Raw genomic sequence first — 24309 nt, 5'->3', positions numbered from 1 at the left:
CAACAGCCACTTTAATTGCCTACCTTAGAGGAGTACCTACCAAGGATATTTTGGAAGCTGCAACTTGGAGTTCAGTGCACACCTTTACCAAGCATTACCACTTGCCTCTTTACTCTAAATCCAGAGCTGGCTTTGCCACTGCAGTACTGCAGGGCCTCATAGCCACCCCGAATCCTTTATAGACCCAGCCACCCAACCTCAGCTTTGGGATTCAACCCAAGTGTAATGACTGCAGCAGTGAAACACTATGAACATAGTACAGTTTTGTACCTACCATAAATGTAGATGTTCGAGTGTATTCACTGCTGCAGTCCAAGTTACCCTCCCTCCATCCACACTTTCTTAGCTGGGACTTATCTATACCTTTCTACCCTATACTACCTATGTGGTGTATTTGCTTGTAACTGAAGGTATTGTTTTTATTTTTTATGTATGTTTTATTAGCAATATGTATTGCCTACCTATTTGGGGGCACCTGACATCTGGGGCAAGAAAAACTGAAGAAAATGGCGTCGGCTGCATCTTATATACCCCTGACGCACTGACGTCAGGGAAGAAGTGACAGCAACCGACGCCAGACCAAGACTTTGGAACTCTGACTGACTGCGGGACCACCTGATGGCAGGATAACCCAAGTGTAATGACTGCAGCAGTGAATACACTCAAACATCTACATTTATGGTAGGTACCAAACTGTACTTTCTATTTATTGTTGTGGCGAGGTTTAGCTCACTAGAGCATGTGGCTCGCAGTGACTTGGATTTCTTTAAGTGGAGCATGTCCATCAATTCTGAGTTGGACATGGCTTTGTAAGTCAGGCAGAGATCACCTCTGAGTAAGCATAAAGCCGGAGTTTTTTCAGTCAGGCTGCATAGGACATATGTTTGAGGCCAGTAATCCTCTTGGTGAGGTGCTTTTGTGGTCTTTCAAGCTGTTGGAAGTGTCTTGTGAGGTACATCCCAAATGGGGCATTGTACTCTATGATGGGTCTGATGAGTGGCAAGTAGAGGGGCACTATAACCTCTTTATTTCTAGATGCAAACCCCTTAGTAATTAGATGGGCCACATAGAAGGATTTCCTAACTACTATGGCAATATGATTGTCAAAGGAGAGATTACTATCTACCTGGGTCCCCAGATCTCTTATTACCTCTTCTGTATTAAGGGGGCTGCTGCCTATGTGGTAATTCGTGGGTGTTTTGTTTTTCCGAAACGGGATGACTATGCATTTTTTGGCATTTAGCTTGAGGCCATGACTTTGACACCAGGTGTCTGTCTCAGTAAGGCCTTTTTGGAGGATGTCCGTGTCAGCCGGAGAGTCAGTTATGGCTCCCAGTTTGCAGTCATTGGCGAACTTGGTTAGCCATAGTCCTCCTGTGTTTGCCTGTACTTCTGAGAAATATATGCCGAACAGTAGGGGTCCCAGAACTGAGCCTTGAAGGACACCACTTGTGACTGGTTTAGAGTCAGACCTGGAGCCTGCTATTCTTACCGTGTGAGTTCTGATTGTAAGCCATTTGGCAACCCATCTTGTGACGTAGGGGTTTATGTTCAGGCTGGTGAGTTTTTCTATAATACTCGAGTGAGGAATGGTGTCAAACACCTTGGCGAGATCAAGGTAGGCTGTGTAAACCACCTTTCCCTCATCTATGGCCTTGGTAACTGTCTCGAAGAACTCAACCAGGTTTAGTAGGCATGATCTGCCCTTAACAAAGCCAAACTGGGTCGGGTCAAGTGTTTGGAGGTTCCCAATGTCTTTGTTAATGAGTTCCATGATGATGCACTCCATAGCCTTGCAGACCAGGCTAGTCAGGCTTATGGGGTGATAGTTACCAGGGTCAGTTGTGGCCTCTCCTTTGTGGAGTGGAATAACCATTGCTGTGCACCATTCTATTGGCATGTAGCCTGTGGAGAGGCTGAGGTTGAACAGCGTGTTTAGGTGGGGGGTTAGTTCGTTCTGTAGTTCATGCAAGATGCAGCCTGGGACACCGTCTGGCCCCATTGATGCTGTGTTTTTGGCTTTTGAAAGGGCTGTTTTCACCTGTGCTTCTGTGATTTCCGGGACACTACACTTTTCCGGTATTGTTGTGGGCCCTTTTGAAGGTGAGTGGTAGGTGAAGTTTGCACTGAATCTATCTGCCAGTATGTTGGCAATATGAGTAGGTTCAGTATATTTTGTGCTATTTTGCACTATCTCAGAGCATATCTGTGAGTTGTCACTTAGTCTTGACATAGCTAAAGAAGGCTTTGTGGTTATCTTTCGAATCCTTGGCTATTTTTCTTTCGAAGTTAGCCTTGGATGATTTTATGAGGGACCTTAGTTTCTTACTGATACTGATCAGGGATGTCTTTCCTTCTTGGGATTTGCTTTTTTTCTGAACTAGTTTCCTCCTTTTATTGTAGAACCTGTTTATGGCAGGGGTCCACCAGACTGGTTTCCTTCTCTTAGGGGAGTGAGTCTTGGTTTTGGTAGGGATGGCATGATCCATGCATCCTTGTAGGTGCTCATAGAGTGCAATTGTAAAGGATTCTGCATCTTGGGCAGTGTTATCCTTTAGCATGGGGGCTGTGAAACTTACCACCTCTGCCTTAAGTAAGGTGAAGTTTGCTTTAGAAAAGTTTCTCACTGTGGTTTCCTTGGTTGGGGGTGGTGGTAGGGTGTGGACATCCAGGGTGATTAGTTTATGGTCTGATCTAACTAGTGAAGGGTTGACCTCCGGTACGGAGCACCTGTCGCCCATGTTGGTGATGACCAGGTCCAATATGTTGTGGCCTCTGGTAGGGGAGTTTACCAGCTGATCCAGGGCATTTGAGTTGATAAATTTCAGGAAGCGCTGAGCCTGGGAGTTTGTACTCAAGTAGTTTTCCCAGTTAATGGTAGGGTAATTGAAATTTCCCAGGATCAGGGTGTTCAGTAGGGCCTTCATTTTTTTCCAGTGTCTCCAGAAAGGTGGAGTGGTGGTCCTGGGTCATGGAAGGTGATCTGTAGCAGGCCACAATTTGCATTGCAGATTTGCCCGATGTTAGTTGCACATGGATGATCTCAGAGGTATCATGCTGCGCCACTAACCTAGAGGTGTGAGTATCCTTGATGAATATGTATACACCCCCTCCTTTTGTGTTTCGGTCCGTGTTCTGTGGCCGAAATGTGTGGTATGAGTTGTAGCCCAGTAGTGCTGGAGTGCTCTCTGGAGCCTTGAACCAGGTTTCAGTTACTGCACAGATGTCGACATTCTCCATACTTAGGAGTGCTTCGAGTGCATGCATTTTGAGATTTAAACTCCTGGCGTTGAGTAGCATAACCCTCACTTTTTTACTTGTGCTGTTTACGGAGGTGGGTTTGAATTTTGAGCCTTGCCTAAAAAAGGCACTGAGGGGAGCAGCAAGAGCCTTGGCCAGTATTCAAAAGCCAAGGTGCCGCCTAAAACCCAAATAACAGACGCATCAGACTATGCATGGGGGGGGGGGGGCGCACCTGGCAGGGAAGTGCATTCAGGGCAAATGGAACCCAATTCAAATGCACCTTCACATCAATCATAAAGAAATGTTAGCTGTACAGAATGCTCTGACAGCCTTCAAGGATCACATTCTTCCAGGACAATTAATGGTAAAGACGGACAACACCACTGTTAATGTGGTACATAAACAAGCAGGGGGTACACATCCTTACCCCCTCTGCAGACTAGCCATGGCATTGTGGAACACAGCCTTGAGCTACCAAGTACATCTACAAGCTCAATTCCTGCCAGGAAAACTAAATACACTGACAGATGGACTAAGCAGAACCCTCATGGACCCACACGAGTGGAAACTGGAACCAAGGATTTTCAGCATGTTGACAAGCAAATGGGAGAGCCCAGATATAGACCTGTTTGCCTCCCCCCAGAACTACCAATTGGAAAAATTTTGTGCAAGGGCTCCCCATAGACAAGCTTGGAAAGTGGATGCTCTGTCCTTCAGCTGGAAAACCCTATCAGTTTATGCCTTTCCTCCTCTGCCTCTGCTCTCCAAAGTACTACTAAAGATCAAACAAGACAAACCAAGGATGATTTTGATTGCACCAACCTGGCCACACCAACACTGGTACCCCCTCCTACGCAGTGTGTCACTGTTGGCCCCATGGCACCTGCCTCAGACTCCTACCCTGCTGTATCAGCAGGAGAACCAGATTCTGCACTCTCAGCTTCAAATACTGAACCTAGCAGCCTGGCTAATTACCTAAGCTCTCCTTTACTATCCCTCAGTAAACCAGTGATGGATGTCATTTTAGAGGCAAGGAGGCCTAGTATTAGAAAATCTTATGCTGAAAAATGGAAAAGATTCTGTGCCTGGAACCAGTCTCAAGGATGAGCACAGCAGTGCCCAACTTACCTCAGATTTTACAATACTTAACTAAGATGCTTCACAAGGGCCTGTCTTTTTCCTCAATAAAAATTCACGCCTCAGCCATTTCAGCTCATTATAACACAGAACCTCCCCACTTCTCTCTTCCACTGCTCAAGCAGTTCCTCAGAGGGGCCAAAAATTTAAGACCACCCAGGAGAGCTCCAACTCCAGCCTGGGACCTTAACTTTGCATTGGAGAAACTCACCCTTCCTCCTTTCGAGCCAGCTGCTACTGCAGATTTAAAATTACTTTCTTGGAAAACAGCTTCCCTTTTAGCCATCACTTCAGCAAGAAGGGTATCTGAATTGCAGGCCCTTATGGCAGTGGAGCCTTTCATCATCTTTTCATGTGGACAGGGTGTCCCTCAGGACCAATCCCTCTTTCATGCCAAAGGTGGTATCCAGTGTGGCCTTTAATCATTCCATTCATTTGCCTACCTTCTTTCCCAATCCACAGAACAAAGGGGAACGGATACTGCACTCCTTAGATGTGCACAGACAACTTCTACTTGGACAGGTCTAAACCTCAAAGGAAATCTGAACAACTGCTGGTGGCATTTGCTGCAGGGACTGAGGGGAAGGCTATTTCAAAGTGAACCATCTCCAAATGGATAGGCCATTGCATTCACTTCTGCTATAAGCTCCATAGAAAAACTATCCCACAGGGGATCAGATCCCACTCAACCAGGGCTACATCTACCTCTACAGCCTTATTCAGAGGCGTACCTACCAGCGACATCCTAGAAGCTGCTACCTGGAGTTCTGTACATACTTGCATTACCATTTGCCAATTTTTCTCTAAATCCAGAGCTAGTTTTGCCACTGCAGTTTTGCAGGGCCTTATAGCTGGTCCTAATGCTATCTAAATTCCTCCTCCCATCCTTAGCTTTGGGAATCTACCCAAATGTAATGACTGCAACATTGAAACATGAAGAACATAGTACAGTTGTGTACACTTACCATAAATGTAGATGTTCGAGTGTATTCACTGTTGCAGTCCTGGTTGCCCTCCCTCCAGCCCCCTGACTTCGTGTGGCTATACTTCTTCTCTCCTTTTCAATGCTTAAAAGCTTTTTGGTCTATTTGCTTTTTTGTTTGTGGTATAACCTTGTATTTTTATAGATTTAATTGCTTATCATTAGGGGGGCACCTGACATCTGGGGCAAGAAAAACTGATGTAATGACGTCGGCTGCATGTTTTATACCCCTGACGTCACGGAAGAAGAGGCAGCAACTGACGCAGGACCCAAAATTTTGTTAATCAGTCCAACTGAGGTCTATCTGCAAGCAGATAACCCAAATGTAATGACTGCAACAGTGAATACACTTGAACATCTACATTTATGGTAAGTGTACACAAGGGGGTAGGAGGTTGGCATAATGGTTAAGGTGTTTACCTTACAGATACAAGGTGCAGGGTTTGATTCTCACATGGGGTAATTCGCTAGGCTTAAAATGGCCGTCAAGGGCACTTAGCCTAGTATACTAATCTATGAACATATGAACCTGTACTTTCCCTCATAATGACTGGTAGGGGGATGGTTGTGGGTATTTCTTTGGATATAGTAAGAGGTGATGGGGGGAGAAGTTTGTATTGAACTTGTTGGCCAGCCGGTTTGCTATAGTTTCAGGCTAAGTGTAAGTGTTGCCATTCATGATTAACTCGGCACATTGCTGAGTGTTTCCCCTGAGGTGATTAAAACAAATTTATGGTTATCTTTCACACAGGAGCTATCTTTGCCTCATAGTTTGCTTTAGTAGATTTGACCAGCTCTCTAATTTGTTTAGACTGGTGAGTGTCTTTTTGCAGCGATTTCTGTTCCTTCTTGGCTTTAGAGATGATTCTCTTTTCTTTTGTTGAATAGCCTATTTATGCTAGGTTCCACCAAGGTCATTTAATTTTACAGGTAATCATATGTTTGACTCTAGTACTGCTTCCTCTTTGCAGCTATGAATGTGGTTGTTCAGTGTTTTTGGGTAAAAGTCAGAGTAGGCCTCACTGTTATCCAGGTTCATAGGGACTTCGAAGTTTAATAAGATGTCACTTAGTTTAAGGTAATTGGGCTTAGCAAAGTTCTTAACAGGTTTGGAGTTTGATAGGGGTTCTATGTTAGTTTTAATACTAAAGGAGATCATTTTGTGGACAGATCTTTCCAGGGAGGTGTTAATGTACAGTAGGGAGCATCCCCCCCGCCATGTTCATGAGTACTAGGTCTAAGATATTTATACCTCTAGTTGGGAGCTAACTATTTGCTCCATGGCATTTGCATTGACGAAGTCCAAAATCCTTTTGAGCAAGTGTGTTATGGGTTATATAAGTCTCCCAATTTATGGAGCGTTAGTTGAAGTCACCCATAAGTATAGTGTTCTACTGAATGTTATGAGATTCCAGTAGGTTTAGGTAGGAGGTGTGGTTTTCCAGACTCATGTTAGGGGATCTGTAAGTACCAAGGATATGGTAGGGGGTTGCACCTATGGTTAGTTGAGCATGGAGCAGCTCAAATGAGTCATGATGCTGGACCAGGCTAGTAGTGTACTTGTTCCTTATGAACACTGAGACACCTCCTCCCTTTGTTTTATCCTGAGCTGAGGGGGGATCAAAATGTGTGAAAAGCATTATAGCCTTTGATAGCTGGGGTGCTTTCTGTAGTTCTGAACCATGTTTCTGTGACTGCAACATATGTCTGCATTCTCCAGGGTGAGGAGTGCTTCCAGGGAATGCATTTTTTTTATTTAAACTTTTAGCATTGAACAGCAGTACTTTTAGTTAGTTATGATTAATTTTTGTTATGTTGGAGGGCTTAACACCTTGGTACCATTATGGGAATACATAAACTTTTTGCCAGCATCCGGAAGCCAAATGTTGACAAGTGCAAAGCATTGTGGCTTGTCGATTATGTCTCCCCAGCCTAACAGATATTGGATTCCCTTGTGACACCAGAAATTAAAGCCAGTTGTTGAAGTCAATCATTTCTTTCTGATACTGTAACATCATCATAATGAAGGTAGGATGCTACTCAAGGTATGATTCATACCCACCTAGGATACATGTTCAGAGAGCTCCATCATGTCTCTTCATATAGTCCAATGAGGTAGGTCTTAAGTTGTTTATGCCCACATGGACTATGAGCAATGTCATACTGCTACTTGTGGTTTAAAGACCTAAGTGCATGCATGATCTGGCCGATCCTGGCTCCAGACAGCCCACTGTGATCTTCTTCTTGTTTGCCCCGGTAAGGGGGACATCAATATGTCTTACAGTGGAATCCCCAATAACTAGAATGTTTTGACTGTGTGGTGTTTTGCCTTGTGGGCTTAGAAGTGGGGTTACCATGCTTTTCAGAGTTGTGTTTTGTGAGGTGCTGTCTTTTTTGTGTGTGCGGGGCCACTGAGAGATGCTTTTAGAAGTTGTGTGTGTTCTTTAGTGTTGGTAGTGAGTGTCTTGGGTGCAATGCTAACAACCTGGTTTGCATGTTTCATGTGTGTATGCGAGAGCTTTGCCTCCAAAGATATTGTGTAGCCACAGCTCACACAAACTCTGTTTGTTCTAAAATTAAGCGGTTGTCTGTGAGCATTAGGCAGTTACTACACTGCTTCAGGATGTCCATATTCACCAGACTAGAAACAGAGATGACAGGGAAGTGCCTATCCATTATATCCGATTGTTAGTAGATGGGATGGAGTAGGGGAGAGTCACTTACAGGTCAAAGTGAGTGTTTAGTAGTATACTATTAGATGAACTGCAGTGGTACTGCCCTCTGCACAAACTGGCAGCTCATCGAGCAGCTGTGAACAGTGGGAAACTGTGTAGAGCATTTCCTATACAGAATTTTAAACTGGAGAGGTTTGCTTATAAACAAAGATAGGTGAATCGTGTTTGCACATCATACAAATGCAAATGCTTTTATACCAGCAGGATGAAAGACTTACACAATTAAACCCTTGGGGTCAGTCAGATAAACACAATAAAACTTTCACCAGTAGTTTCCAATTTGTATAGGTTGAATTAGTTTCTCTGGTCCCACCAGAGTGCAAAAGAACACTCATAATGTAAAACAAACTGGTTTTGAGCTCAAGTGCAGTAACAAATGCTTTACAACAAATGTCAGAATTACTGCAGTATCAGAAATCCTTGCAAATAAGTTCACTAACTCTAAGAAATATTCTCAAATTACAGAAAAAAAAACACACAATAAACCTTCCACCAGCAGTTTCCAAGTTGGATTAGTTAAATTCAGCTCTGTTTCCACCAGAATGCAAAAGAACCCTCTTAATGTAAAACAAACTGGTTTTGAGCTCAAGTGCAGTAACAAATCCTTTACAACAAAAGTCAGAATTACTGCAGTATCAGGAATCCTTGGAAATAAGTTAACTAATCCTGAGAAATGTTCATAAAATACTGAAAAAAGTGTGCAACATAAGAGAGCTACAGTAACACTGAAAAACTCCGAACAACTTTTGCCGTATCAGAGGAGGTTAGGAAATATCAGAATACTGTTGAAACAACCTAAGAGCAGTACAGTAACAAACAAGGTTTCTTTAACAAGTGCAGACTGAAAAACTGATAAATTCAACCAAATCAATAACTACAGCACATAAATGTTAAACAGCACTGAGACAGAGCAAGTGCAAAAAATACTTGCATCACTTTTGTAGGTCCTGATGGTTTAAGAAACAATCCAAGTCATGTAGTCACAGGTGTCTAAGCCAGGCACAGGGAAGCTCCAAATAAATGGGCTTGTTTACAAGTCAGGCATCCTTTATCAACCTGAGAAGTTGTGGACGATAAATAATATAATTGGAGGAATTTGTCTGCTAGGGAAAGAGGGCAAGATTTATGTGGCATAAGCTGATCCTTCCACTAGAACAAGGTGGTTTAGGTTTACCTGACTTGAAGGGATATTTGTTAGAGCTACACAGTTAAGGCACATATATATAACATAACCAGAAGGTTATAATTCAAAGCAGAAAGGGAGGATGATGCAAGGGTGAAGTTCAAGAAATAGAGAGTGGGATTCAGGATGTAGATCTTTTAGGAGAATAATAACAAAACAGAATATTGTATCTGATGTTGTCAATCTTCATTTATTCCTTGACCTGTGTGTTTGGTTCTGAATATCAGAACTGACTCAGCCATTACTACAGCCCGTGAGAACCAAAAACTCTCACGTTCAAGTCCTACCCATAATCCTGTTCTCCCAATTGCCTCAGATCTCATTTGATGATTCCTGTGACAGATGCACCAACTTGCTCTCAAGCTAAGTTTCATTTCTCTGCTGTATTAAAAACTTTTGGATAGTCATAGGTTTATTTCTTTTCTTTATATAGCTTTTTGATCTTTCCTTCTCCAACCTTCCCAGTTTTCTACGATAACCTTTATGCCTCCTCTATGTCCTTCCCTTATACACTTTGGCGTCTTTTCCGCTACCATTGTTGGTAATCCTTATTTCTTTCCCATTTTCTTCCATTAAAAAAAAAAAAGTATCTTTTCTTTTACACTCGCTGTAGTCTGTCTACTATTGCTGGTAGCTTTCTGTATATTTGGTATTCTCTTCTGCATTGTTGATAGTGTTTCCTGTCTTTCTACTTATTGGTTTAACTTGGCTCTGTTTGTGTCTTTTAGTTGTTCAGATTATGGCTGACAAAGGTAAAGGCACCTCCGGTTTTAAAAAATATCAGGAGTGTGGCCATAAGATGCCCAGTTCCGATGGTCACTCTCTTTGTGTCTGTTGCCTGGGTCCAGTGCATTTGCAAGAGGAATGTTCAGTCTATTATGTCTTTAATAACCGGGCCTTGGTAGAAGGAAGAATACATTGCTTTTAAAGGGGGTGATAAAATCTTCCTTTGAGGAGGCCTTCTCTGTTTTTTCTGGCAAAAGCAAAATGTATGTTTCTTCCCCTTTCTTATCATCATCATCTTCAAAATAAGACAAATCGAAAAAGAGGAGTTGATCAGTGCCAGCTTCTCCCTTTGTACCGACGACCAAAAATTTAGAACTTCAGTTCCCTCTGCCACTGCAAAACCAACAGTTTCTACAAAGGATATTTTAGTGCCGATCCCGGCACCTGAAGTATCTTTTCCATCGATGCTGAAGTTATCGGCACACAGATCAGCCCATGGAGTAGTTACACCTAGGACCAGATACCTCCCATCCATAGACCCCTTTACTGGTCAATTACCCAGCCCCATTTTTGGAAAGATCAAAATCCCCTTGTACCCAGTCAATTTGTTCCACCAAGAGCCTGACAGAAATGGATGTGTTGAAGTTGGTGGATCAGCTCCTTGTGGTGAGGGGACTGGCAGGTGTATCCTCTGTTCTAGCCCCTTTGGGTGTTGGAACTCTTCCTTCTGTGACCCCTCCTACTCCTCTGAGGCTTTGGAGATTCTGGCTCTGAGTTTCCCGACTCCAGCTGTTTCGGTTCCAACAAGATCTGCATCTCTGGTACAGATTTCTACCCTAACTTCTTCAGCTCTGTCGGATTCAGAGAACTCTTGGGGTCATGGCGATGCTGTCTGTTCCAAGGGGGGATCTGTATCAGCGTATCAAAAGCTGATAAGAGCAAATGCTCTTTGATCAACCCCAAAATGTCAAACAACCAAAATAGTGGAGACATGGAACAGAGATTTTCTTTCCCCAAGGAAAAAAATTGCTGTTCCGGAAAAAAACAACAACAACAAAAAAAAAAAAAATGAAAACACCCCCCTACTTAAATATACCAACTCCAAGATCGCACCACATTAGAGGAAATTGCAAACTCCTGAAAATGGCCCAGTGATTTTTTTCCCTGGGAAAAAAATTGCTGTTCTGTGTCTTCACTATTTAGGTTGTTCAATGTTTAGGGTTCGATCAAAGAGTGTTCGCTCTTATCAGCTTTTGATAAGCTAATATAGACCCTTCCAAGGGGCAGGACTCGATTCTGGTGTTTTCAGAGCCATCTCTGCACCTCAGGGGTTTTGCACGCATTAGCACTACCCCTGCTTCGGCTTTGGGGGCAGCTTCTTCTGAGTGGAGAGTGACCACTGTTCCAAGGCAGTCTTTCGTGGTTCTGGGCTGCCTTCCCTCTTTGGAGGGAGCCAGCCTTCTAGGCCATGGAGAGGGCCCTGTTCACTGTGGGCATCCAGTTGGCTCCTTCCCTGTTGAAGCAGTTCCCCAATCCTTCCTGTTGTCCAGAGCTTCCTCCAATCTCAACACCTGGACAAGAGAGCACTGAAGCCTCAGGAGACACCAGTTCAGGCATTGTCATCTTCTGATACCTCCCCAGATTGCCACACTGAGCAGGTTCCTCAAAATAAGTGAAAGAGGAAACACTTAAATTCCCCAGAGGAATCCATCACAGAGGACACTGATTTTGATGAAGGCGAGGGTTCCCAATGGTTACCCCTGGAAGATGTCTACTTTGGAGACATCCTTGCGGTCCTTAAACAGAGGGGTGCCTGGATATCCCAGAACCCCTCTTTGGAGGAATCATTGTACCTGCAGGCCTTCGGCGCTCAACCATCTACCTCTTGGGTTACTCTGCCTGCTGATGAGCTCATTAAGGTGATCTCATAGCCAGTGTGGAAGGCTCCTGACACCATAGAGCCTATCCCCAAGAGACCAGACAAAATTTTAACTGCACCAGAGGAAAGTCAGTTTTAGGCAAAGGGATCACCAGTAGATGCTATGGTGGAAGTGGTGGCTGCAAAAAAGGAACTGGCAGAGGAAATTACCACTATCCATCCTCCCAGGTTTACGTTTCATCGATCTTTACACTGTGGTCTTTGAACTTTTGTGGTACACTTCACCAGACTCCAGATGGAACAGATTAAGGAGTTATCAGATACCCTGGCAAGAGCCATATCTGACGAAGAGCAAGACATAGTTGCTTCTCAGCTGGCCACCCTAGAGTCCATTTTCAATTCGTCCATGAGGCTTATAGCACTTGCAACTGAAGGGACGACTAGCACAGCGGGATCCGGCATAGCCATAAGGAGACATGCCTGGATGCACTTGTGCGAATTTGTAGAGCTATTCAAGTCTTCATTCGTCAATGCCCCCTTTGACAGATCATCCCTTTTTGGCCCTAAAGTTTGAGAAACATCCAGGTCTGAAAAGGATGGAAAAACCCTTTCTACAGTGAGTGTATGTTTTTCTACTCCTCAGCAGTCCTTTTTGAGGAACCAGAGGAGTGGGAAAATGTGGTTCAGGAAGTCCCAGGGACCTTTCCAAGACACACATGGTAGTGGCTCCTCCAGGGGCAGAGGAGAGAGATTTAATGGAAGACGCTGTCCACACGGCAGAGGTGGCTCGCAAAAACAGGGTTCCAGAGATACCTTTCTTGGCAAACCCTACCAGTGCTTCTGGAAGAAGGAGGCCTGATTGCCTTCCTCTGAAGGCAGTCAGGGGATCCTTATCCCTGCACCAACACGCCTGGCTTCAGATTATTTCCAGTATTTGGGTGCAGAGGATTATAACCAAAGGCTTTTAATTCATAAAGTAGCAAAGTATTCCAAACTAATATGAGAATGGATAAAGGCGATTTTGCCAGTAGGGATGACTGCTAGTAGAGGTACAGAAAATAGGCAAGAGTGGGCTGGAATTTACAGGAGAAACTTGGCAAAGGAACCAAAATATTGGGAGCAAATTACTCAAGCAGGAAAGGTAATAGAGTGGGTTGAGGCCAAGAAGACATTTGTTTTGCAGGCTCCTTTTGTCCCAGGGCTTGATCTCATAGTACATATGAAGAGAAAGGGATAGGGGGAATTTTAAGTGAAAGACCTGCTCTGGCAGAGTTTTTAGATGAATCTAGAACAAGAAGCAGTTATTAAAAGGGGGTAATTAGTAGGTCATATAAAACATTGCATAACTATAAGAATCATTTGGGGGGGTAGAAAAGATTGGAAAGAACGTCTGGAAAAGGAATTTGCAAGAAAACAATGGGAAGACATTATGCAACCAATTCCAGACGGTTTAGGATCTTTGCTTGGAAGTGTTTACACAGGTATTTTAATACTCAAAGCATGCATCAAAGAACTGGAAAGAGTGATCTTTAGAAAGGGAAGGAGCGAATTATGTAGAAGTTAATGGAAACTGTGGGTGCAATACATGTATAATAATGTTCAGGAGAAGGAATGAGGTTTAAAGTAAGGCAGGAATTCAGCAATTTTTTTGTAATCTTGAACTAATAGTAAATAAAATGAATGTGTCTATTGCACTTAAATGGAAAAAATGTTAAAATGTGATTTCTGTTAATGTATGTTTCCCTATGTATTAAATGGTAATTTAATAAAGTTTTTAAGAAAAAGCGCAAACCCATATTTGTTGTGTGAGCTCAGGCAGTGCCTCAGCCAATGGTAGATGACACTGCAGTTGCCATTACTGGTTCCACAGACCACTTACTGGTTTCCCTGAATCCAACTGTTGTAACCTTGCTGGCCGTTATGGATCAGGGTTTAGATGTGTTCTTTTCAGCTGTTCCAGTGTCCGGTGTGGACTTGGGAGAACCATGTATTTTAGATGCTGAAGAGACCCCAGGAGAGATCTTTCTGTGGTGGCTGGGGAAAGGAGACCTCTTGCTTACAATGGCATGCTTTCGTCTTTGTCAGTCTTCATCCATAGATGTCACTAGGGAAAAAAAAAAGAAAATTAATCATTGTGACAATAAAGAGTTGGTTTCTGTTACTAAAAATTATGTTACTTTAGCCAAGTATTTGTTGCATGCTTTTAACCCTGGGTGTAAAGTGCCTCATATGCTGTTCCTTTTTCTTCCATCTCTAGGGATGAGGATGTTTGTTCTGAAGGTTCTGACTTTCAAGACAGGGTAGTGTCAGCTGAGGGGTCGATAGCTCAAGACTCTTGATTCGTTAGACAGTGAGTCAGAATTTAAACATTTAGAGACTCCTTATCTGAGACTGTCTGCAGACTAATGGATCTAATTGCTTGGGAACAGGTGGATGCCCCCCGTGAGTCGGGCAAATATGATTTATTAGAACAGGGAACCTCACGTACTGCACCCAATGTTCCTATTTTGCCAGCTCTGAATCGTGCTTTTAATTTAATATTGCATGCAATGCTCTTGATTCTTAACTATCAGTGCCTAGAAAGGCAGATAAATTGTATAAAGTCTCTCTCGATAATAAATTTTCTTTTTCTCATCTCAAGCAAGTGGTGCCTTCTGCTATAACAGATATACAAGAAGAGAAGGCAAGAGGAAACTAGTGAACATTCCAAAAAAAAAAAACTTTTTCCAAAACAGGTCAGGTGCACTTCTCTTAACTATGTTAGAATCCAGGTCACCCTTCCTGTCTTCCTGCTGCAACATCTCTTCTTCATTCTCAAAAACTAATGTTAAATGCTCCATTTTGGCAACTGATTGTTCCAAATAAATGGATTTTGATGGTGATCAGAAGAGTTACAGGTGGTAGTGGCTAGCCCCCTCCATTCAGGAGAAGACCTTTTCATCTGCCCAAACAGATGTTTCCTCCACTGCTCCATCACATGTTAGAGAGGGGAGTCATTGAGCGTGTTCCTGCAAGATGAAGTAGCAATGAGCTTTTATTTTTTCCAGAATGTTTCTCGTCTCAAATAGTACTCTTGGAAACCATTTGTGGTATTAGCTGAATCTTTTGTAAATATTCCAAATTTCAAGATTTTGACCCTTCAAATAGTATTAGCTCTGCTCCTGGATCAGAGGTTTATGGTAACTTTAGATCTCAAAGATGCTTCTCATCACATTCAGTATCAAGAAACTTCAAGAGAGTTCTTAAGTTTCTGTGTGTCAGGGTCATACTGTCAGATGTCTTGACTGAAATCACTATTGCAGTATTCCTGACATATGGGTTTCCACCACTGGCATCTGGCCAGGGTATCAAAATTTTACCTTCCTAAGGTCATATGTCTGATGCATGACTTCAACTTGTATGCATTATGGAATATAAATGGCTGTATGACCGTGTATCCTCAGACTATCTTGCTGCCAGTCAAATGCAGATTATGCATCCATTGTTCACCATTTGGTCATTGGTACCTTTGCTCTGATTGTTTATCCAGATAAGTGCCGCATTGGGGAACCTTCCTTTTTACTTGCACTACTTTGAAAGTTGTTAGATGTCAGCTAGGATGGGTGAGAGTGGTAAGCAGATTCACATAAGTGTCTCTCTTGCCTAGACCTGAAACACAATCACTTATCTTGTTTACTCTGTCAATCATTCATTCACAAAACCCTTAGGTGGAGGCTTTCTTCTCTGAATATGTTTTTAGAGACTTAGCATCTTAAACACTTGACCCAGTCCTAGATGACTGGATCCACATTTTCAGATATGTCCCTCTTCTGCCAAAGAAAAAACTAGAGAGGCACAGAACAGATCCACAGCCCAACATATCAAACTCTGATGTATCTGCTGAGGTTCCAGAATCCTTGATATGCCAGGTTACATGTCAGTTGCCTGCTCCCAAGACCCCCATCAGATGCTGGTAAGGCTCCTGAAACCTTGCAGACTGACGTTGCATCCAATAAACTGCGATTCATAATTTCCAAGGAACCTCATGTCATCCCTCAGTTTTATTAAGAAAAGAGAGCTCAGGCTCTTTAATAGGTGTTAGAAAAGGTTCCAAACCTCCGTGTCTCATCCAGGCAAACACCATACCTAGAAAGAAAAAACAGAAGACTAGGTGTATGGCCTTTTCCTCAGAAGCTATGGAAAAGGAGTGGATAGATTAATCACAGGAGTTGTCCAATGCTGTTCTGTCTTTGAAACCTCCCTCCTCTGGATCTCCACAACCACAGGCTACTCCTCAAAAATCTGCCTTTGTTTCCTTTTCCTCTAAAGAAAAAGACAATGATTTTGACCATTCTCTAGACTATTCCTCGACGCTGCATTCTCAAAGACAAATCGCTTTGAATGAAGAGGACTATATCACTGAATGCCCCTATTGAGGAAGATTCCTTTGGGGAGACTGTCCAGAACATGATGATACACTTTGACAATCTGCTCAGATCTGTGATGTTCAGAAGGGGTATTACAGCCTCTTGAAAAATGGGTACCCCGTCCCTTCCCCCATCCCTCTTGTCTTTGAGGCTTCACAGGATGCCTTTCAGTCATCCTCTTCTACAACTTATTCTCAGCCACCAGCTCCTAAAAGACCAAACCGGCTTTGCAAGGTACCTGATGCCTTAAAATAGTTATGCAAGAATCCAGTGGTAGGCCCCTCTGCAGTAACTCTTTCTCACTCTCTCTGTGTGTCTCTCTCTCTCTCTCTAGAAGGGTCCTTTAAGCTTCTGCCCAGTGGTAATGCCTTACCTACAGAGAAAGAAAGGGCTATGGTTAGATGGGGAAAGAAGGATCTACACTTCTTCTTTAAGGGCAAGTAACTATAAAGCTCAAATGACAAAGTACTTGATCTTTGTTCTGCACTCCTTGAACAAGGTTATGCCTGACCCTTCTACAGCAGTCAAAGCAACAAATGCAGAGCCTACTATCTCAGGTCACTTAGCCATAGACAGCACTGAATGCAGTTACAATGCTGTAGATGCTGCTTATATAGCACCTGCCGCTGAATGAGTTATCCTCAGGTATGAATGGCTTCACAGTCAGCCTATCCATGAGAATTTCAAATGAAAACTTTTTTACACTCCCTCTCTCTTGGATAAAGACTTGCTGTTTGGTCCTTATGCTGCTAGTCTATTCAAAACTCTCCAAGGTAAGGCCAAGACAGACTACAGACAGATTCTACTCTCCTTAGATCCTAGATACAATAGGAACTGCCCATATAAATCTACCTCCTTCATTATGAGGATCCTAGGACATCTCAGAAATGAAGAAAAAAACCCTAAGAAATGGTGCTCTCAAAAGAAACAGGGAACCTCCAGGAGAGAGGCCTCACTTTGGAAGCAAAGTCTGCATCTACCTTTGCAACACCCCTCCCCGTGCTTATCAGCCCCATTACTCCTCTTTCCCAAAGACTGTCCCTGGCCAGGTGGGAAGCTTATTACCACAGACCTGACCATCATCAAGGACATTTATGCTATGTCCTGGGAAAATATCCCACTCTAAAAGGCATGCCATAACCTCCTCAAAACCAAATGACCCTTCTTGCCCCATTATTCAAGATCTCTTGAATCAGGGCACCATCAAGCAGGTACCAAAGGACTTCATGGGAAAAGGATTTTCCTTCAAGATTTTTCTGGTGCCAAGGAAAGGAGGGCAGCAGAGACCCATCCTAGACCTGTCTCCTAAACACTTATGTGAATGTACCATCCTAAAATGCTCGCACTTCACACACTTGTGCTTTTCATTTCCCCCAACTTTCTTAGTTTCTCTAGACCTGAGAGACACCTACTTTTATATACCCATTCATCCTTTTTGCAGGAGAATTCCACAGGTTTTCCTCTAGCTCCTCACATCTGCAGTTTACTGCTCTGCCATGGTCTTTCTACAGCTCCAAGGGTGTACACTGTGTCAAGCTCCAGCAGTAGCTTTCTGTCACACTCTGAGAATCTAAATATTCTTATGCCTAGATGACCTATTGACTAAGGCTGTGTCTCCAGAAGTTCTTCTACAGTATTTACACTTCATCTTCCAACTCCTGACATGTCTGGGTTTCACTGTAATCTACAAAAAATGCTACTTGGCCCCTACACAAGACCTGGTTTTCCTTGGCTGCAGTCTGGGCACACAGGAAATGCATGCTTTCCTTCCCAGGACAAATTTCACAGTCTGTTCAATTTTTTTTTCCAAAATCTCCCCTCCACAACCCAGTGCTCAGCAAGGGAGATGTTAAGACCTCTGGCATTTATGGCAAATCTCTATGCTCCCCCTGGCTAGACATCACATGAGGAAAATGCAGTAGTACTTGAAATCTGTGCAGTCCCAGCACTGTCACGCTTGGACAGCTTGATTCTCCTCCTGTTCTTATCTCAAAAAGGAGCTGCTTTGTTTGAAGGAATAGGTCATCTTCATTCCAGAACTGCCATTCACACCACATCCTCCTCTTTCACAGGTTCACACAGACACCTCACACGAGGTGTGGGAGGCACGGACAGCATCACACCAAGTGCAGGGCAAATGGCATCCTCATTTTCTGAAGGACCATATTAATCTGAAGGAAATGAGGACTGTTCTACAAGCCCTTTAGCCCTTCATCTACCTTTGGAAACCAGGCCACTCCTAGTGTTCTAATTGGTTCTCTGATGGAGTAGCTGATGCATGAAACAGACTACCAAATTACATTAAAGCAAGTACTACTTTAGATATTTTTAAGAACAGCCTGAACACTTATGTTATGAAAACAAGTGTTTGGTATATTGGCAAGCTAGAAGACCATTAATGCACATGCTTGAAATATTTGTATGTATGTAGTGTACACATGCAACACATTCATGTGGTATGTAAACAAAAGGAGGCACCAGGATTTAACACTTGTACAGGTTTGCACAGAAGGCATGGCATTTTGCCACCCAGATGGACATCACACTCACAGCCACATATTCCCTTCTCAGGATAATGTGCTAGAAGACTCTCTAATTGCTCCCCAGAGGACCCCAACAAATGAACATTACCCAGGTTTTCTAGATGATCATTTTTCAAGGGGACACTGTGCAGATACACCTTTTTGTGACACCAACCAACCATTTGCTTCTCCAGTTTTGTACCAGACACCCTTGTTCCACAGTCAAGAGGACAAATGCTTTTCATTCTTGTGGACAGGGAAGTTCCTCTGTACTTTTTCTCCTGTGCCGCCGCTTCCAAAAATTAGTCTCAAGGCACAAAAGGAAGCACCCAAACTCCTTTTACTGGCTGCCTTTTGGCTGAGACAGCAATGGTTTCCCCTACTATTTCACCTGACAAAGGGAAATTGCAGGAAAATATCTCTACAACCAGATCTGATAACTCAACAAAAAGGATTGCTGCTCCACCAAAATCTTCCATCTGTCAACTTGACTCTATGGATGATAGGATTTCAATTCATTCAACACCTCTTCCCTGAAGAGGTTAAGTCTAACAAGAACCCAGGAGACCCACTAACTGAAAAAAACAGCTAAATGGAAAAGGTTTTCCTGCTGGTGCCACAGACATAGGACCCAGTCTTTATCACAAGATGTCCTTCCATATTACTGTTTCAGTTTACATTACGCTAGGGATCCCCTGCCAAGGGTAGCCTGATGTCCAGCCAGTATACCAAAGCTTAGGTTGTAATAAGAATGTTGTACATAATATCTATGTTCCCCACTCATGGAGTAGGGCATAAAGGTGATGTACAGACATACCTTCCTCAGAACTTATGTCGCCAGTCTGAACACTATCTTCAGTTGTCGGTCTTAATGCTCCATCTACTGGTTACCAGGCAGTTTCAGATAAGTGCCCCATTTGGGGGTTCTTATCTTGCATTTTACTTTTTGTTGTAGCGTGACATGTCATCTAGAAAGGGAAAATGCCAATGTGGGTGACAGACTCCCCATAAGGGCCATCATGAGCAGTGTTTGTTTTACTTAGATGCTTCTCACAACCACATGTCATGCCCTCTTTATCAGGCGTTTGTCCCTAAAACTCTTCATAGTCATTTCTCCTCCTTATCCATCTACCTGGAAAACCAATGTGTTAAGTTGTTGGTGCAGGGTACAATGGCAGAATCATCCCCACACAGTGGTCAGCTGTCTGCTAAAAAGAAGGCCAAAAAAGTTAAGTCGGATTCTACTGCTGTACCAACTCTTCTGGACATCTCTCGAGGCTGGTGAAATCCTGGAGGATCACCTGGTTTTTCTGTCTGATTACTTTTCCAAAACTGCTTCAGAGGCCATCATGAATCAAGCTTCCTGCATGTCCTCAGAGGCTCTGCAGACATCTTTTTGGATGTTCAGGGAGAACCGAAGATAATATCCAAGGGACCAAGGGGTGTTCTGCAGACTCCTGTTAGGGAGGAGATTTCCACTATGTTGATTGTCGTTAGGGCCTGAGCCTTCTAAGATGTTTAGGGCAGGCATCCCTTTAAAGAAGCAGGAGAAGACAAAGCAGATTTATCCTGCTACTAAGGAACCTCAGTGTAAATGGCATGATTTTACACAAGGGTTATTTAATGTTGTCATGGATTTGAAGCCCCCTCAGGGAGTCTCTGTTCTTGCCCTCCCTAGGTCCGCTACTCATTTTAAGAGGCCTGGGAGCAGGACTCTTCCAATGAGGACTTAGACTATGATGAAGAGTCTTTAGCCTATTCCTCCCACATTCCCTATCCACTGGATTATGGTTCTGAGGTGGAGGACTCAGTCCAGATTCTCCTTTTGAGATTTCCTTTGAGGATGCTCCCTCTCGTATGATGGATTTTTTTAAGTGGGACTGCACCTAGGTTTCTGATGTTAAGAACAGGTACAATGAACTCCTCCAACTGGAGTCTCCCAAGCCTTCTGCTGTTCTTTCTGTTCTTGCTGCATTTTTGGGGCACATTTTCAGCAGCTTCTCAGCTCCTGATTCCTAGCCCTCTGCTCCTAAAAAAAAAAAAAATAGATTTTATAAGGTGCCTGATTGTAAAGTGTGGCCCTCTGCTGAATTCCTGTTAATGTCCTTCAGGAATGCAACTGCAGTCATAACATATGGGTTGTCCTGCCTCAGGCAGCCCTCGGTCAGCCGGATTCCAAAGTCTGGGTCCGACATCGGCTGATGTCGCATTTCTCTCCGACGTCAGAGCGGCTGGAGTACATAAGCATCAGCCGACGCCATCTTCTTCAGTCTTTCTTGCCGCGCGGTGCCCGAAGCAGAAGCAGTTCGCAAGTGCCACTCGGTCAGCTCCTTTATTCTTCAAAACCAAAGTCATCAAAAAAGCTAAGTACCCCGTTGGGGACCTTTTCTTGCCTCAGCCGATGTCAGAAATTACTGAAAAAGTAAATAATTGTTTGTCTTGTGGTAAACAGATACCTCATAAGGATTTCCACTCTTACTGCCTTCCTTGCCTTGGCCCAGACCACGACATCTCGGCCTGTGCCGCCTGTGCTCGCTTCAATAAGCGCACTCTCAGGCACCGGGCGGAGTTCGCTGAAGACTTTTTCGGCAAAAAATTCGATTATACAATGCCGTCGGAACTACCGACATCGCAGACTCCTAAGAAACGAAAAGACTGGGACCGACATCCTCGGCCCGCGTCTTCCACTGACACCATGCCAAAACCAACTGCGAGTGCCCCGGTTCCCTCTGAGGCGGTTATTTCACCGCTCCGAACCGAAGACACCGCATTACCGATACCTCCGATACCGGAGACCACACCAACGCCAGTTATTAATTTTCCTCCGGATACTGAAACCGAGGAAATTCCCGAGACCATTGCTGTTGATAAGGTCACTCCTGCACGTGGAGCTGCTAGGCATCCCATGTCCATGTCTATCAAGGCCTACACACGTGCTAAGGCAGCCAGCAAGTCCAAGCACCTTACTGCTAAAGCCTTACCTCAGCCTACTCCTGAAACACAAATCATGACTATGGCCGCAGACTTAATTTACATGATCAGAGGTTCCCAGGCCCATCCTGAGAGAGGATCCCAGCCTCCTCCTGATAAGAGGCCCAGGGTTGAACCCTCTGACCCTCTCCCTTCAGATGAAGATTCTGAGGACTCTGTTCACTCCGAAAGCCAGGAAGAGCCCTTCCAGACCTATGAGGACTCGGATGCAGAGGATTCCATCCCCTCGGCCTCCCCTCCTGAGGATATTTCTTTTGGGGAAGTTCTGCATTCCATGAGGGAACATTTTAAGTGGCAAGGCCAGGAATATTCTGATTCCAGAAAGCACCTTCGAACCTTCCTTAAAAAGCCCCAACACAGGCCCTTAGCTATACCTCCTGTGCTTGATGTTTTGGATGATCTATACTCTGACTCCAGTGTTACCCCTGATACTCTTCCTTCTGCTCCTGTCAAGCCTGACAGATACTATAGGGTCCCAGAAACCCATTCTCATTTCTTTAGGGCCCATGTTGTTGATTTAGAAACAATTTCACAGGGACCGAAAAGGGTTTCAGCTACCACCTCCAAAAATCCTTTGCCTTCCAACAGGAAAGCTAGGTCATTAGAGAGATGGGGGAAGAAGGTTTACACCTCCACTACTTTATCTATGAGAGCTCTCAATTGTCTCTTTCATATGTTTCAATATCAGGATTACCTGTTAGATGATTTACAGAAAACATTGGCCTCTCCTGAACCTTTAGATAGGAAGTCTTTGCAGGAGGCTGTACATAATTCTCAGCAAGTTAGCAATCACTTTCTTCAGTGTGGATATGATGCATTGGAAGCTTCATGTAGGGCAGCTATGACAGGGGCGGTCATTCGTAGACATGCATGGTTAAAGAACAACCTTTACCAGATCATGTTAAGGCAAAACTTCTTGATGCACCCTTGGAAAAGAACAAGCTTTTTGGTGCTAATGCTAAAGATGTGTTAAAGTCCATTGAGGAAAAAGCCAAGTCAGTTCAGACAGTCAAAGATTTCCTCCAGGTTCAGCCACCCAGATTCAGCAGGAATTGGCCTTCTAAAACTGGTCCTTTCCTAATCCTGAAAGATTTCAAAGGGGCAAAAACAGGCGTGCCCGAGGAAGAGGACAATACAGAAGTTCCTACAGGGGACGACAATGGCAACCAGCAAACCAAAGAAGTGACACAGGGGTTTCTCCTGCCCCACAGGGACAATCTCAATGACTTTCCTTTAGTTCCGCTGACCAAGGAGCAAGCAGAAGCTCCTTTGGGCGGAAAATTATCTCTGTTTTCAGACAATTGGCACAGACTGACAAAGGACAAATGGATTTTGGACATTATAGACCACGGTTACAGGTTCCATTTTCATACCTTGCCAAGAAAACAAGGCATGCCAAACCTACCACAAAACCAGAGGGCAGAGGCTATCAAGCAAATTTCTCTGCTTGCTCAGATCAAAGCAATAAAAAGTGCCACTACAAGAAACAAAGCCAGGGCTTTTATTCAAGACTGATCCTTGTTCCAAGAAAAGAAACTCAATGGAGACCAATACTGGATTTGTCCGCATTAAACACTTTTCTCATAGTACCAAAGTTCAAAATGCTGACTCTACAGCAACTCCTTCCCATGCTGGGCAAGGGGTCTTGGCTGATTACTCTGGACCTCAAGGAGGCATACCTGCATGTCCCTATCAGACACAGCTGCAGAAGATACCTCAGATTTCTTGCAGGGCCAGAGCATTATCAATTCTCAGCATTGCCATTTGGCTTATCTACTGCACCCAGAGTATTCACGAAATGCCTGGCTTCAGTAATTGCTCATTGCAGGCTCCAGGGGATTCAAATTTACCCGTACCTGGACGACTGCCTCATACAAGCGGACGACAAACTGATTTTGACAAAAAACTTGAATTATGTCATACAATTGCTACAGGCTCTGGGATACACAGTCAACTTCCAAAAGTCAAGACTTCAACCATCCCAGCAAATAACCTTCTTAGGAGCCAAACTAGACACAGCCTCTCAAATGGCTTACCTGACAGAAGACAAGCAAAAGAAGTTAACTCATTACTTCAAAGGTTTAGCAAAGCTCACCCAGATGACTGCAAGGAGATTCCTACAGGCCCTGGGTTACATGGCATCCTGCATTCTCCTGGTTCCACTAGCAAGACTACACATGAGAAAGCTTCAATGGTACCTAAAAAGCTTATGGTCTCAACACAGCAACAACCTAGAGGCAACCATACCGCTCATTCCATGCCTTCAAAAGGAATTTCTATGGTGGGCCTCGGTAAGCCAGTCAAACACAGGTATGTCATTCAAAAAACCTCAGATAACACAGACCATCCGGACCACACCACAAAAGGAGGGGGTGTATCCATATTCATAAAGGATACCCACACCTCCAGGTTGGTGGCAACGCAAGCTTCGAAACCATCCAGGTGCAATTAACCATAGGCAAAACTGCTCTACAAATTGTAGCATGCTACAGGCCACCCTCTCAA

Source organism: Protopterus annectens, chromosome 3.part1, assembly GCF_019279795.1.
Source record: "Protopterus annectens isolate FY-2018-M chromosome 3.part1, PAN1.0, whole genome shotgun sequence".
NCBI lineage: Eukaryota > Metazoa > Chordata > Ceratodontiformes > Protopteridae > Protopterus > Protopterus annectens.
This window is presented reverse-complemented; position numbering follows the sequence as displayed.